Here is a 16329-nt window from a genome sequence, read left to right on the forward strand (position 1 = left end):
GAATTGTTCTTGCAATGTGACAATGCTTTGGATTGCTTTAAATGGTGTGTTGTTATTGATCGGTGGTTTAAGTTGTGTCTGACCCTTTGCAATCTCCCTTGGGCTTTTCTTGCCAGAGATCCCAGATTGGTTTGCCATTTTCTTCTCCAGCTCATTGGATAGATGAGACCAAGGCTAACAGGGTTAAATGACTTATCCAGATTCACACAACTACTAAATATCTGAGGCTGGATTTGAACTCAGGAAGATGAATCTTTTGCTCTCTAGATCCAATGTTCTATCCACTGTGCCTCCTAGTGGATTAGATGAGATAGGTCTTTGAAATGGGATTTAATTTATAAAAGCTAAGTGTTACTTTTTAGAAATATATAATATCAAGTATGTCTTACCATGTTTAATATATCTTGGATTACATGTCATCTTGGGAGGGAGTGAGGGGAAAGGGGGAAAAATTGGAACATAAGGTTTTTCAAGGGTCAATGTTGAAAAACTATCCTTGTATATGTTTTGAAAACAAAATAAAACTTCAATTAAAAAAAGAAACACATAGTATCTGTTGTGTTAAGCCGTAGACAGCCACGCCATGTTTCCAGTGGTGGGCCACTTTGTTCCATCTCTAAACAGTGTGGGCTGTTCTCTCTCTTCAGGGAAATACGGTGTGGGATGGGTTCTAGCTATTGGTTCCCTCAGTATTGTGCGGATTATGAAGATTTTTACAGGATCAGAGATTTGAAGCTGGAAAGTGCCTTAGAGGCCATCTGGTCCGACTCCCTCATATTACAGATAAGGAAACTGAGGCAGAGGGAGGCGATTTGGCTGAGGTGACACAATTATTAAGTGGCAAAGTCAAGGTTTGGACCCAGGTCCTCTAAATCTGATGCTTGGTGCCCTGTGTGCCCAGTGGTGGGAATGGCATATTGTAGGACCTGGCACAGCCCATCTCTCTCAAGTGCCCTGCAAGGAGGAGCAACCAGCTTGTGTGAACAAAAGGAAACTTGACCTGGAGTAAGGAGCCTTGGGCTAACATCCCATCCTTGCTCCTTACTTCTTCTGGGAACTTTAACAAGTTGTTTCTTCTCTTTGGGCCTCAGTTTCCCTACCTGCAATGCTTCCACCTGTGAGTCAATTTTGATCTGTCTCTAAACAGTGTGGATCTTCTCCCCCTTTAGGGAAATACTGTGTGATTGGGTTCTAGCTATTGTTCCCTCAGTATTGTGAGGGTTGTGAAGATTCACAACCTTACAGGTTCAAAGGATCAAAGGATTTAGAAGATCAAAGGCTCCTCTTTATAGGATCAAAGATTTAGAGCTGGAAAGTACCTCAGAGAATTTGGATTCCCAAGGCCACCTTGAGTTCCCAGTCCTGGGATCCCATTTCAGCATTATACCAGCTGTGGCAAGTCAGTTAATCATTCTAAATCTTTAGTTGCTTCTTTTATCAGTCAGTCAGTCAGCACTTATTAAGCACCTACTATATTCTAGTCAGGGCAGCTAGGGCAGCGCCATAAGCCTGGAGTCAGGAAGACTCATATTCTTGAGTTCAAATCTGGCCTCAGACACTTATTAGCCGTGTGACCCTGGGCACGTCACGTTACCCTGTGTGTCTCAGTTTCCTCATCTGTCAAATGAGCCGGAGAAGAAAATGGCAAACACTCAAGGATCTTTGCCAAGAAAACGCCAGATGGGGCATGAAAAGTTGGACACAACTGAAATGCCTGAATGTGCCCGGCGTGAAGCTTAGTGCTGGGGATACGAAGAAGGCAAAAGATGGTCCCATTCATTAAGGAACTCCCAATCTGAGGGGGAAGATAACATGCGAAGAAATAGCAAGTCCAGGCTATGCGTGAGAGAGAAAAGGAAGAACCGAATCAGGTGATCTCCAAGATCCTGGTTGCCTTTAAAAATCCAATTCTATCCCAGGTCTGAAATCCATAGGAAAATCTCAAATAGGAGGTCATTGGGATTCATCTTAGACAGCAGGGAAGGCTGGCTGGGTCCCAGACCCCCGGGGGGGTATCACACGTCCTGCATCCCCATTACTTCAGCTCCTCCCCCAGTGGGCATAGAGCAGCCATTCATCCTCCTGGCATTACTAAAGAAGCTCTCGTGCCCACCCATATGCCATTTAGGGGCCAGCCTCTGTTTGTCGGCTGAGATCCTCTGGCACTAGCCGCCATTGGGCTGCGACAGGAGGCATCCATCGGGAGGGGCTCACGGGTGCCAGCTGGAGCTACGAGGAGAACTTGGCCCCCTTCTCCCCTTTGTTCCTCATCCCTCTTCCCAGACTCATTCATTCCAGGCCATCGTAGGATCCCTGAACTCCAAGCTAGGGGGACCCTTGAGATTAGCTAGTCCCTCTACTTCATTTTACACATGGAACCAGCGGCCCAAAGAATCACATGGGGGACGAATGACAGAGCCTAGATTTGAACTCAGCCCCTTTGATCTCCAAGCTGGCAGTTTTTCCTCTGTATGAGATTGCCTCCGTCGTGCTTAAAAGCCTCCCTTTTGTGCCTTCCCGTCCTGGGCGTGTGATTTGGGGCCCGGCACCGAGCACTCCACCAAGGGGTGTGGTGCGGATAAGTTACTGTGGCCTATAAAACCAATCTTCACATCAGCCCTCGTGAGTGGGTCAGCACCGGATCTGGAGCTTGGGACTTAAACAAAAGTTTGTAGAGGAAACCCGGCTTTCCTTTTTGGCCAGATTTTTACCCCGGACAGGAGGGCTCTGGGGTCCCATTTCCTTCTTAGTTCAAGGCCCCGTTTCACCGCCTGACTGATTTGTCCTGAAAGGAGTCTGGGGAATTTGATTTTTTATTTTTGGAAAGATGGTAGAGCCGAGAGGTAACATCTGCTGATCTGGCAACATCTGCCCCCGTGACTTCCTCCCTTCTCACACCAGCACCCCCCCACCCCTACTTTCCAACACCCTTCCTGGATAATGAAGGCACGGCTGGGCCCTGTGGCAGCAGGCAGAAGCCAGCTGCTGCCAGCCCTGCAGAAGGCCAGATTCACCGGCTCTGCGAGCATCCCCATCCTCAAAGCCAGCTCTTGAACCAGAGCTTCCCAAGCCAGAGATTTGCCTCTGCCTCCATTGCACAGACTCTAAATCCAGAACTGGAAGATACCTCGGAGCCATCCAGATCAACTCCTTTATTTGACAGATGAGGAAACTGAGGCCCAAGCTTATATTAGCAGCCAAGAGGAGAGAGAGTCTTGTGAGAAGTCCAATATTCTTTTCATCGGAAGGACCTTTGTAATTCTGTTCTCTTGCAGCCCCTCACTTTAAATCTGAGGCATCTGGGACCCCAAAAGAGAGTTACCTAACCCACGTAGCAGGCAAATGACAGCAGAGATCCCTGCTCAAGCCTGGAGCCTCCAGACTTGGTTCTCTTTCCACCGAAAAGGTCTTTAGTGTTCCGTTCTAGTCCAGCCCCTCAATTGACATGTGGGAATCTGAGACCCGTGGGAGCTCAGCGATCCCTTGCTGGAAGGGACTTCAGAGGCCTCTAGTCTCACTGCCTCATGTCATGGAGGAGGTAACTGAGATTAAATGACATGCCCAAAGTCATACACACACAGAAGGGCAGGGGAGAAGCTGAGGTTTTCTGACTCTACATCAATTCATTGATAAGCATTTATTAAGCACTTATTATTTACCAGACCAAAATAAAACAGCCCCTGCCCTCAGGAGCTTGATTCTCTTTATAATCTCAAGTGAGATCACACGTATAAAGTGCTTTGCAGACCTTAATGTGCTGGGCTAGTATTAAACTATTATCATTATATATGAGGAAAACCGGGTGACTTTGTAGAGAAAGCACTGGGTTGAGAGTCCGGAAGCTCTGAGTTCCAATCTGCCCTCAAACATTTCGTAGCTGTGTGACCCTGGACAACTCACTCCCCCCTATTTATCGAGATCTTTTCATCTGTAAAATGAGCCAGAGAAGGGAATGGCAAATCCCTCCACTGTCTTTGCCAAGGAAACCCCAAGTGAGGTTACAAAGAGTTGGACACGACAACAGCGAATGTTATTATATATATTTTATTTTATTATTTTTATTATATGTTATAATATATTATGTTAACATAATATAAATTAATTAATATATTATATATTATATATAAATGCTACCCATCATTATTATATTGGGGAGAGACTGCAGGAACATAGATACATATATGCAATATCACCCCCCAAAAATGCCAAGTATTTATATTTGTATCGCACAAATCCAATGTGTAATTATATACAATATGGAACTGAATTGTGCATTGTGCCTGTTGTACAATACAATGTGATGAAATGTCTATTGTACAAGTACAACCTGAATTATGTTGTGGAACTACAATGTCCTTGGAAGATGAGGACGGACTGCTCATATAAGTTGATACTTGAAATGAGCCTTGGAAAGACAGAAGGGATTCTGAGAGATGGGGGCCGGGGACTTACAAAGCCCTTTTCCTCATCTGGCAAAACAAACCTTGTACCCATTTTACAGCGAGGCTCAATTTGTCCAGTGCCTCGTAGCTAGAAAATGGGGGGGGGGGCGTGGTCCAGAAGCCAGGACTCCACGTTCCAGGTGCAGCTAAAGCTGTCTTCTCCGTGGCCAGAGGCAGGAGGAAGAGTGAGCCGAAGCAGGCAGGGGGCAGGTCGCCGTCCTAGCATCCGGACAAAGGGCTCTGTGGGAGATTCCCTGAGTTCAGCATCTAAACGATCTGCCAGAAGAAAGACTGGGGCCGGCAGCGGTGGGATCCGCCACAAATGTTTCCAATAAGATCTCTGGGTGTAATCACATGCATCACTGTTTCCCCTGCAATGTTCATGCTCCCTTCATTTCCCCGCTCGTAAAAACGTTGACATCAGCGGAGCGGCTGCTCTGGGGGTTCACCCGTGCTGGGGAAGGGGGGGCGTTGGGGGTGGGCCAGGGCTAGGGAAACGCTGCCTCCCGAGCGCAAAATGCTTCCAGACTGCTGAGCGGCCCCGGATTCAGAAAGAAGCCTTAAACGAGCATCTTGTTTTACAGATAGGGAAACCGAGGGATCCGGTTCACCCCGCCGGTAGTGGCCAAGCTGGAACAGGAAGCCGAACCGGCACCCTTGGGAAACACAATTAATCATAGAAACCCCCATTTCTGTAGTGTTCTAGGATTTATGAAGAACTTCCCTCAAAAGAGTCCTGTGGAGGTTAAAGATTGTGATCACCGTTTTACTGATGAGGAAACTGATTCTTAGAGAAGTGAAGGGACTGAGCCCAAATCCCCCAGCTGGGGGTTCCAGCTGCAGCTTCTACTAAGTTCGAGGTACTTTCTGCGAGCCCCTGCCCACAAAGTAAAAGGCAGTACGGGCATTTCTGTGGAGGGAAGCACCAGAAGTTGTGGGGAGTTAGGAACATTTTCTGGTAAAATTTGGCCCTTGAGCTGAGCCTTGCTGCACATAAAAAATCCCGAGGGGGCTCTCGGAGGTATTCTTTGCACCTTCAGAGAAGCCCGGGCCCAGGGGCGGCCCAGCACGTCCTTTATCTGATTATTGGGTCAGCATGCCCGGCTCTGTTGAGCTCACCTAGAAGTGCTGTCCAAGTCCCAGCCACCCCCACCACCATCCCATTGTGAAGGCAGATGGAACGAGTGTGTCCCTCCAGGAAGGAAGTCATGTTGGAGAGAGGGAGCATGATCTAGGCAGCATGGCGTTGCCTCAAGGGGATAGAAGCTTCAAGTTAGAGGAACTGAGTCCAAACCCAACCCTGCCACTGACGGGCTCTGCAATCCTGGGTCAGTCACTTAGCTTTTCAAGTCATCAGTTTCCTCATCTGTAAAATGGGACGGTACACATCCCTTTTACTTGAATAGTTTGTCATGAGAAAAGCGAGTTCAGAGATTGGGGTTCTAGTGCTGGCTCTGTTGGGTTCTGTCTGATCTCTAGCAAGTCACCTGACTTCTACAGTCCCCAGTTTTTCTATTCTGATATTCTATGTTCTAAAGACCTTCCCAGTTGTAACATTCCAGGCCTTATCTAGAACTGTTCCAGAAACCACCTAGTGCAATATCTTCATTTTACAGATGAGGAAACCGAGACAAAGATGAAGTGATTTGCAAATAAGTATTGGACTTAGGATTTGGACCCGGACGTTTTGAGACCAAGTCCAGTGTCATATCCATCATACCATGCTGTCTGTCTTTCTTCAAAGATATTTCTCTTTCTGCCATGCTGTGTTCTAAGTTCTTTTTAGCTCTGACATTCTCTGTTCCAAGGTCCTTTCCACGTCTGTTCCTATCTGGGGTATTATGTTCAGCTTTGGGAGAAAAGTTGGCAAGCTGGAGAACAGCCAGGGAGGGGCAGCCAGGATGGGAAAGGTGGCCTCACATCAGGGACTTTTGAGGAACCTGAAGAACCTGGAGGGAAAAAAGGAGGCAGGAAGAGAAAGATGGCTACCTTCAGCTAAAGGAAGAGCTGGCAAGTGAAAATGTGATTGGCTTGTTCAGGGTGTTCAGAGCACAGAGCCAGAAGCCATGGGCACAAGTTGCGATGGGTACAAAGTTTATAGAATTTGTAAAGTTTATGTCAGGGTGAAACTTCCTCACGTTCTAAGGTGTCCAAAAGGTAAATGGGCAGCCTGGGTGGTCCAGGGTTCCCCCTCCTCAAAGGTCCTCAAGCAGAGGCTGGTCCACTGGGAGTTTCTTTTGGAGATGGTTTGGATTCGGTGGCTTGTTGAGCTTTCTTCCAATTCTGAAGTTCTCTGATTCTATGGAATTGGAGCTTAGTCATTTCTGTATTTTATTTTGTATTTCTGTATTTTATGTTTAATGGTCCCTTCCCTCTCTGTTATTCTTTGTTCTAAGGGTTTTTTTTTCTTTGTGCTCCATTCTGAGTTGATTGTCTTGTTCTAGGTCCATTTCTTCTTATTCTGCGAGCCCAGGCTAGTTAGTCCTGCTAGAATTGTATGTGAAAGTGAGGCTAGAAGCCACATCCTACTGAGTGTTTTGAAGGTTCCCTGGGTAGGAGACACGGGAAGGGACTGTGAACCCGGATGGACAAGCTTCTGGCAGGTTGAACTAGAGATGGTAAGGTTCGATTAGCCTGAAACAGGGGGGAGCGAGCAACGCCATGATTTTGGAGAGTTATTGCTACTGGAATGAAAGATTGTCGTCCACTTCTGCATAGTATGACTGGAAGGCGGCTGCCTCCCCTTGGCTCAGTTGCTCATGTGCTCTAGGAAAGACCCTTGCATATTAACCAGCCCCTAAGTGCATTTAGAGCCAATGCTTGCTCATAAATGCACTTCTGGGAAACTCACCTCACTCAGGAGAACAAGTCAGAAGTTCATATGCTGCCCTACCTCTCCCCTTCACCTTGACCCTACCTCTCCCCTTCACAATGATCCTACCTCTCCCCTTCACAATGATCCCACCTTTCCCCTTCACCATGACCCTACCTCTCCCCTTCACAATGATCCCACCTTTCCCCATTCACCATGACCTTACCTCTCCCCTTCACAATCACCCTACCTCTCCCCTTCACAATGATCCTACCTCGCTCTTTCACAATGACCCTACCTCTCCCCTTCACCATGATCCTACCTCTCCCCTTCACAATGACCCCACCTCTCCCCTTCACCATGACCCTACCTCTCCCCTTCACAATGATCCTACCTCTCCCCTTCACAATGACCCCACCTCTCCCCTTCACCATGACCTTACCTCTCCCCTTCACAATCACCCTACCTCTTCCCTTCACAATGATCCTACCTCGCTCTTTCACAATGATCCTACCTTTCCCCTTCACAATGACCCCACCTCTCCCCTTCACCATGACCCTACCTCTCCCCTTCACAATCACCCTACTTCTCCCCTTCACAATGATCCTACCTCGCTCTTTCACAATGACCCTACCTCTCCCCTTCACAATGATCCTACCTCTCCCCTTCACAATGACCCCACCTCTCCCCTTCACAATCACCCTACCTCTCCCCTTCACAATGATCCTACCTCGCTCTTTCACAATGACCCTACCTCTCCCCTTCACAATGATTCTACCTCTCCCCTTCACAATGACTCTACTTCTCCCCTTCACTATGACCCTGCCTGTCCCCTTTACAAGGAGCTGAGTTTCACACAAATGAGACAAGGACCATTGGATTCTGTCCTTGCTTTATGGTGACCTGTCTCCACACCAGAATCCAGAGAGTGATTCTCTGAGCATCTCCAAAGGCAGAGCGGCATTTGCAGTCTGCTCACACCCGAGAAAGCTGCCCAGATGAGGATTCGAGTCCTCTGCTGTCAGCCAGGATGTCTGCCTGGGCCAGCCCTGGCCACGGGCCGATCCGCTAATTGCCGGTGGTCAGGTGTCTGGTAGACTTTGCAGCCTCCGAAGGCCTTGATGGGGTCTGTGACATGAATACTTCTGCTAAGGTCCCCAGCGGTTGACTAATGACATGGGGATCCATCATTTGAAGTGTAAATAATGATTTCCATGATTAGTTTATACTAGAGTTCTTGCGGGTCACCCTGTGCTGGATCCCGGGAGTGAGTCAGAGCTGATGGAAATGTGTAGGGATGTGGGGTGTGAGTGTGTGTGTGTGTGTGTGTGTGTGTGTGTGAGAGAGAGAGAGAGAGAGAGAGAGAGAGAGAGAGAGAGAGAGAGAGAAAATGACAGAGGCCGATAATCAGAAACAGAGGGAGGGAGGGAGAGACAGAGAAAGAAAAGAAAGGAAGGAGAAAGAGAATGAGGAGGGGAAAGAGAGAGAGAGAGAGAAGAGAAGAGAAGAGAAGAGAAGAGAAGAGAAGAGAAGAGAGAGAAAGAGAGAGAGAGGGAGGGAGGAAGAGACAGTAGGAGAGGAGGAAAGAGTGAGGGAGAGGGAGAATGAGGAAGGGGAAAGGGAAGTAAGGGGGAGAGAGAGAGGAAGAGACAGAGACAATCAGAGATAGAAACAGAAAGAGGGAGGGAGAGAAAGAGCCAGAGAGAAACAGGCAGAGACAGAGAGGGATGAAGGGAGGGAGGGAAAGACAAAGTCAAGGAGAGCGGGAGAGAGATAGTGAGAAGGGGAAGGAAAGGGGGGAGAAGAGAGAGATAGAAACAGAGACAAAGAAAGAGATTCAGAGAGAACAGAGAGAGGAAGAGGATGAACAGAGTGGGTATCCTCCTGGGAGGGGTCTGGTACGTGCTCAGTTTATGTACCCAGCCTATGAGCCAATGGAATATCTAGGAATTGGAGTGGAATTAATGGCCCTTTGGGGCCATCTTCAACCTCAGTGAGAATTAATGTTCCAGACACCTTGGTATGAACAGAACTTTTCTCCTAGTAAGTAGGCAGGAAGTGTTTTGTTTTGGTTTGGTATGTGTGTGTGTGGGTGGGGGCGGGGTTGTGTGTGTTATTTTTGGGGGGTTGGTTGTTTTTTTTAAGCTAAGGCTCTATGGGAAGGTAGGTGTCTCAGTGGGTAGAACAATGGCCCTGGAATCAAGGGGATCTGAATTCAAAACCAACCTCAGATACTTATTAGCTGTGTATCTCTAAGCAAGTCCCTTAACCCCAATTGCTACCAAAAACAAGCAAATTAAAAAAAAACTCAAAAAACCTGTCTCTGGGGTCAGAGGCTCTGGGTTCAAGTTGCACCCCTGAAGCTCACTATCTCTATGACCAGAGGCAAAACAAAATCTTTGGGGGCTTTAAGTTTCTCACCTGAAAAATGAGGGGTTCAAACTCTGTGGTTGGTGTCTCTCTCTCTCTCTCTCTCTCTCTCTCTCTCTCTCACTCTCTCTCTCTCTCTCTCTCACACACACACACACACACACACACACACATACACACACACCCCACATCGATCGAAAGATCCTTTCCTATTTGAAATCAATGATGCTAATCACAGGTAGTCACTGTACAAAGTAGTTATTGTCACCATTTTGCAAATGAGGAAACTGAGGCGAAGTTAAGTGACTTACCCAGAATCATAGAGACATTTTTGATCATAGATCTTTTTTCATAGCTTTTTATTTACAAAATATATGCATGGATAATTTTTCAGCATTGCCAATTGCAAAACTCTTTTTGAACATAGATCTTTCTTACTCCAGGTCCTCTCTTGTCCTCCTCCTTCTCCCCTTCATCCTCCTCTTCCTCCTCTTTTTTTTCTCTTCCTCCTCCTCTTCTTTCACAATTGGGGCAAGGTGACTTGCCCTGGCCCACACAGCTAAGTGTCAAATGTCTGAGGCTGGTTTTGAGCTCAGCTCCTCTTGACTCAGTCTCTGCCCCCACCGAGCCGTCCCTAACTCAGGGTTCCTGACTCAGGATCACGGGGTCCCAGATTTAGGCTTTTGATTACGACCCCCTAGTTTATAGATAAGGAAACTGATTCTAAGTGACTGAGTGAGGTGCCTGGTTCTGGGGTTTCTGGGTCTGGGGTTCCAGCCCAGGACTCCTGTTTGCAGGCCCAGCATCCTCTCCTTGTTGCAGACTCCACACCTCTACGCCCATCCTGTACTGCTTTCCTAGAAAGTCTGAAGGGTCTTCTGTGGGAGCCAGCTCAGTTCTGATTGGCCCCGAGGGCAGAATAAAGATGATGGAGCTAGGAAAATCAGAGAGAGATTGGACTCGGCCCAGTGAGAACGGTTCTAAGATGGATTCCTCTTCAGTCATTTCAGTCCTGTCCAACTCTTTGTGACCCTGTTTGTCAAGAAACCTCATGAGGAGCTGGACAAAATTAAAAAGACTGGGCAATAACAGCCGTAACAATGATAAAGGTACCAGAGTGCTTTGCCATTTCCCTCTCCAGCTCATTTTACAGATGAGAAAATTGAGGCAAACCGAGTTAAGTGACTTGCCCAGGGTCACACAGCTAATAAGTATCTGAGACCAGATTTGAACTCAGGACTTTCTGACTCTAGGTCCAGAATTCTATCCGCTGCACCACCCAGCCGCTCAGCCCTGAGAGCTAGAACCGGCCCAAACGGGAAGGGGCGGTCTTGGGAAGTAGCAGCTCGCACTCCCAGGTGGTCTTCTCCGCTTCTGAGAGGTTCCCCCAGCTTGAGCTTGGGAGGTTTTGTTACCCCCCGGCTGTCGGATCTCCTCTTGTCCCAGCTGCCCTGGGGGAGGAAGGCACCTTGAGAAGAGCTGCCGACCTAGAGGGAGCCCTGACCTTCCGCAGAGCGATCTGTCTCGGTTCTACTGCACAAAACCCGATTCGGGCACGGCGGTGGGGCCGTGCTCCTCCGGGAGCTTTGGCCAAGAGCTCTCAGTGCTTTCCAGTGGCTGGGGGCAGGTACGTGACAAATACTTGGAGAATTAAATTGAATTGATGTCATTGCAGTGAGTGAATCATGCTTGGATCTGGGAAGTAGTCATTTGGAGCTTTTAAGCGATGAGACAATTTTCAGAAGGCTGGTCCAGAAGCCATGTATAGTATGGACTGGAGCCAGGGATAGACTGGAGACTCGCTCACACACACTCTCTCTCTCTCTTTCTTCTCTCTCTCTCTCTCTCTGTCTGTCTGTCTGTCTCTCTCTCTCTGTCTCTCTCTCTCTCTCTCTCTCTCTCTCTCTCTCTCTCTCTCTCTCTCTCTCTCTCTCTGTGTCTCTCTCTCTCTGTGTCTCTCTTTTTCTCCTGTCTTCCTCTGATAGCAGAGGGAGAGACATTTGAAGTAATCAATTAATGAAAGGAAACAAAACACTTATTCAGCACTGACTGTGTACCAAGCTGTGAGCTAAGCATGGAATACACAGAGATAAAAGCGGGGCAGCGTCTGTCCTCAAGAAACTTATCTCCTTTTAGTGAAAAATACCAGAAAAAAGGGGTAGTGAGAGCAGAGAGTTTGGGTCCGGGGAACCACAGTAACAGTGAGATGATCAGAGGGCAGGCGAGCCATTATCATACCCGTGAGAGGCAGTGTGGTATAGTGGATAGAGATATATACGTGGAGTCATTGAGACCTGGCTACGTGACTCTGGGCAACCCACTTAATCTTTCTGTGCCTCAGTTTCCTCGTCTGTAAAACAGCTAAATCACAAGCCAAATCCCTCCAGCTCGAAACCTATGGTCTTCTGTCTTTTCCAGTGGCAATGATCTCATTGATTTAATGGCCATGCCCAGAGTAGGAGGTAGGTAAAAATGAGTGGGATGTAGGAGAAAGGATGTAATCTCCCCTTCTAACCCTTCTCTCCTCCGTACCAGCCTTCCTCAGTTCCTTAAGCGATCCTTGCATGGCCCGGTCTCCAGCCCCCTCTTGGGGGTCTCGGTCTGACATCAGTTCACTCATTTCAGTCGAGTCTAACTCTTGGTGATCCCATTTGGCAAAAAATCTCCCAGAGAGCTGGACACGACTGAGCAACAAGAGTAACAATGACAAAGCCCTTGTGGTGACTTGCTGCTGTTTTTCTCCAGCTAATTTTACAAGTGAGTAAACTGAGGCACAGTTAAGTGACTTGCTCAGGATCACGTAGTCACCGTGTCTGAGGCTCTCTCTCCTCTTTGCTACCCAGAGGTCTTCAAGCCGAGTCCAGCTAGGAAGGCTTGGACAGGGAAGGCAACAAGCGCACCAAGGACTGGGCTAAATGCTTCGCAAAAGGGATCTTTCCTCCTCACAAGATCCCTGGGAGGTGGGCGCTGATATTATTCCCACTCTGCACGTGACCCCTACGTCCCCACGGCTCCTAAGTGTCTCAAAGTGGGCTTGAAGTTGTTTTGACCCTGGGTCCAACGCCCTGGCCACGCTTTCCCCTAAGTCTCTCGTACATACAATTATACTGGATGGGCATTGAGATTCTGCGATCGGATGGGAGCCCAGATACCCGCTGGCCAAAGCATGGGAGTATTGGGGGACAATGGGGCGGAAGCCCAAGTTCTGAGATCCGGGGGTTCACCTCACGTCTCTCCCACTCTGGGCCTGGACCCTCAATCCCGGGGCCGCTTTCAGCTCCCGTCCCGTGGCTCCGGAGGCCCTATGACCCAGACAGAGGGAGCTGTCGGCTGCAGCGCTGACTCAGAATGGAGTGAGGGCTTCCCAGCCTCTCAGAACGCCAGGCCTTCCGCCCCTCGCACAGTGGGTATTAAAGTATCAGGTTTAGTGTAACCAGTGATCAGAAGTGGTTTGTGGTTAGTGGAGGGAATGCAGAGGGGGCTCCGAGCCAGCTGGTCTTGCCGCCGTGCTGAGCGTGGCCCGTCCTTATGATGGCAGCCCCTCCAGACGGAGCAAAGGCTGCAGGACCCAGAAGCTGGCTGGGACTTCAGAGATCAGGGGCCCGAGGTCCAGAGCCACAAGGGACACAGAGGTCACTGGTCCAGCTGCTCCAGCCCCTTCTTCTTCAGATGAGGAAACTGAGACCCAAAGTCATTTGTTTAAAGTCACACAAGTACGGGAGCAGGGCCTGAACTGAAACCCAGGCCCCGGGGCTTGCAGTCCCCTCTGCATTCTACTCTTTGCTTTGCTGCTGGTGTAGGGAGGAGGCAAGAATAGCAGGGATTGCCTTTGGGCATCACTACATCCTGCTGCATCACTACAGTGGCTTCCTGTGTTAATTGGTAAGGATTTCTTGAGCACTAACTGTATACACCACGCTGTCCCCTGAGTTAGGAGCTGTGGAAGATGAAAAGCTGTCAGAGCTCCCTATCAGAGCTGGGAGGGACTGTCAGAACTAAAAGGAACCTCAGAACATAGAATGTCAGAGATTGTAGGGACCTCGGAACATAGAACGTCAGAGATTGGAGGGACCTTGGAACATAGAATATCGGAGCTAGGAGGGACCTTAGAACACCTCAGAACTTGGAGGACTCTTAGAATATAGAACATCAGAGTTTCGAGGGACCTTAGAACATAGAACATCAGAGATTGGAGGGACCTTAGAATACAGAATGGCAGAGCTGAGAGGGCCCTTAGAAATCCACTTGCCACCCCCCTTATTCTATAGGTTAGGGAACAGAGGTCCAGAAGTGTGAAGCAGCTTTGGAGCCACAGTCGACATCAGCAAAGGTCTGACCCTAAGACTAGCACTATTTCTCCCACGGCCTTTCATCTTCCTGTATACCCTCCCAATTAGGGCAAGGGTAAAGACGACAGGCTGAGTGGAGCTTAATATAAGGGAAAAAGTCTGAACAGAAGCCTGGTGAGTTAAAAGAATTATCTGGTGAGGTGGGTTCCCCTTCCCTGCAAGTGTTCCTCGAATGACTATTGTTGGAGATGTTGTGGACCAGGCGACATCCGAATCTCCCTCTATCTTTGAACTTTGGCAATCTGGTTGAAATAAGAAATTGAGTTTAGTGGGAATTTTAAGGTTTACAGAGGATTCCATATGTTATTTCTCTTGAGCTTCACGATAACTGAGCAAAAGCCTCCGATTATCCCTCCTTCACAGAAGAGGAAACGGAGGCTCGTTCCGAAACATATTTATGGCACCTCAGCAATTGTGAGTGATGAAATTCAAATCCACATCTTCCCAACTCCAGATCCAGTCCTAAGTCACATTAGGTGACTTCCATTAAAAAAGAAAAAAGGTTCTTACCATCTCCCTTTCCCTCCCATTCATCCATTTCTTGTTTATCTGCTGGTTGGAGCCAAGACCAAGGACTGGTTAGCATTGCCTGTGTTTATTTCCTGTTAGAAAATTGATGCAATAATTGAATATAAGACAATGAAATATTCCATTTTACTTTTTAAACAATCTTCAATAGAAGTGACTGGCTCTATTGACAGACTCTCCTTGAAGTCACAAGAACCTTTGCAGGGCTCCAGATAATGCATTAAGCCTGTGTTGGGTAATAACAACCAAAATTCATGCTTATTTACCCCTTAAAAGTTTGCAAAGCAATTCACATACACAGACTTGCTTGAGCCTTATAACAGCCCTGGAAGTAGGTTTTTATTATCATCCCCATTTTATAGATGAGAAAGCTGAGTCTCAGGAGGCTGGCACAAAATCAAATAGCTAAATTAGGATCTGAAGAGGAATTCAAATCCTGGTCTTCCTGGCTCCAAGCCTGATTCCCTTGGGTTCCTATATTGACCAATAAGTCTTTTCAGAAGCAGCCTCTTGGGGTGGAAGAAGGCCCTGGCTTCAGTGGATCCAGATTCAGGCCCTGACCTTGTGCTTAATAGCTGTGTGACTTTAGGCAAATCACTTCACCTCTCTCTGAACCTTAGCTTGCTAGCAGATGGAATGAGAATATTGTTCTATATCAGGGATCTTTATGTATGTCTGGAATCCCTTGGGCTGTAGCCTTCTCAGAATCATATTTTTAAATACATCAGGTAAGATATAGAGGGTTATAAAGGAAAGCAATTGCTTTGAAATACAGTTGCTAAAATATTAATAAAACCAGTTCATGGAGCCCAGGTTAAGAACCCTTGTTTTGGATGACAAATATGAAATCGGTTTAAAAGGACTGCACATATTAACATATATTAGATTGCTTTCTGTCTTGAGGAGGGAAGGAGAAAACTTTTAGGACACAAAGTTTTACAAAAATGAATGTTGAAAACTATCTTTACATGTATTTGTAAAAATAAAATACTATTTTTAAAGAAAACTTGTCGGGGCAACTAGGTGGCACAGTGGATAGAGTACCAGTCCTGGAGTCAGGAGGACCTGAGTTCAAATCTGGTCTCAGACACATAACTCTTCCTAGCTGTGTGACCCTGGGCAAGTTGCTTAATCCCAATTGTCTCAGCAAGATAGATAAGATAGATAGATAGATAGATAGATAGATAGATAGATAGATAGATAATAGATAGATGGATTGGATGGAAGTATAAATAGAAGTATAGATAGATGGATGATGGATGGAAGGAAGGAAGTACAAATAGAAGGATAGATAGATAGGTGGAAGTATAAGTAGAAGTATAGATAGATAGATGATAGATAGATGGATTGGATGGGAGTATAGATAGATGGATGATGGATGATGGATGGATGGAAGGAAGGAAGGAAGGAAGTATAAATAGAAGGATAGATAGATAGATAGGTGGAAGTATAAATAGAAGTATAGATAGTTACATAGTTACATAGATAGATAGATAGATAGATAGATAAAAATAAATAAAAAAAGAACCTTTGTTCTGGATAATCTCAAAGTTTCTTTCAATCAGTAGATATGGTTAAGTACATACTCCATGCCAGGGACTAAGCCAAGCACTGACATTACAAAAGGTAAAAAGACAGTCCCTGGCCATATATACAAAACAGGCTTTATATGGGATAAATAGGAAAGTTAGTGGAGAGGAGTTGAGAGAGGGGAGGGAAGATGAGGGCACTCTGTTTATGATGCCCTATTATCTAAGCGTCTGTGTTTTCAGGTCCCTCTCAGCTGTGACAAGCCATGCTCCCAGTCCCTCCTGCCTCTGATGTTCTG

General features: G+C 47.2%; 1 protein-coding gene across 1 annotated transcript in view; it reads left to right on the plus strand.

Moving 5' to 3' along the window:
* The window catches only part of TSPAN18 (tetraspanin 18), a 231159-nt gene that overhangs the window by 149595 nt on the left and 65235 nt on the right, over positions 1-16329 (plus strand). The window lies entirely within an intron of this gene.

The sequence above is a fragment of the Antechinus flavipes genome, chromosome 6 (assembly GCF_016432865.1).
Source record: "Antechinus flavipes isolate AdamAnt ecotype Samford, QLD, Australia chromosome 6, AdamAnt_v2, whole genome shotgun sequence".
Lineage (NCBI taxonomy): Eukaryota > Metazoa > Chordata > Mammalia > Dasyuromorphia > Dasyuridae > Antechinus > Antechinus flavipes.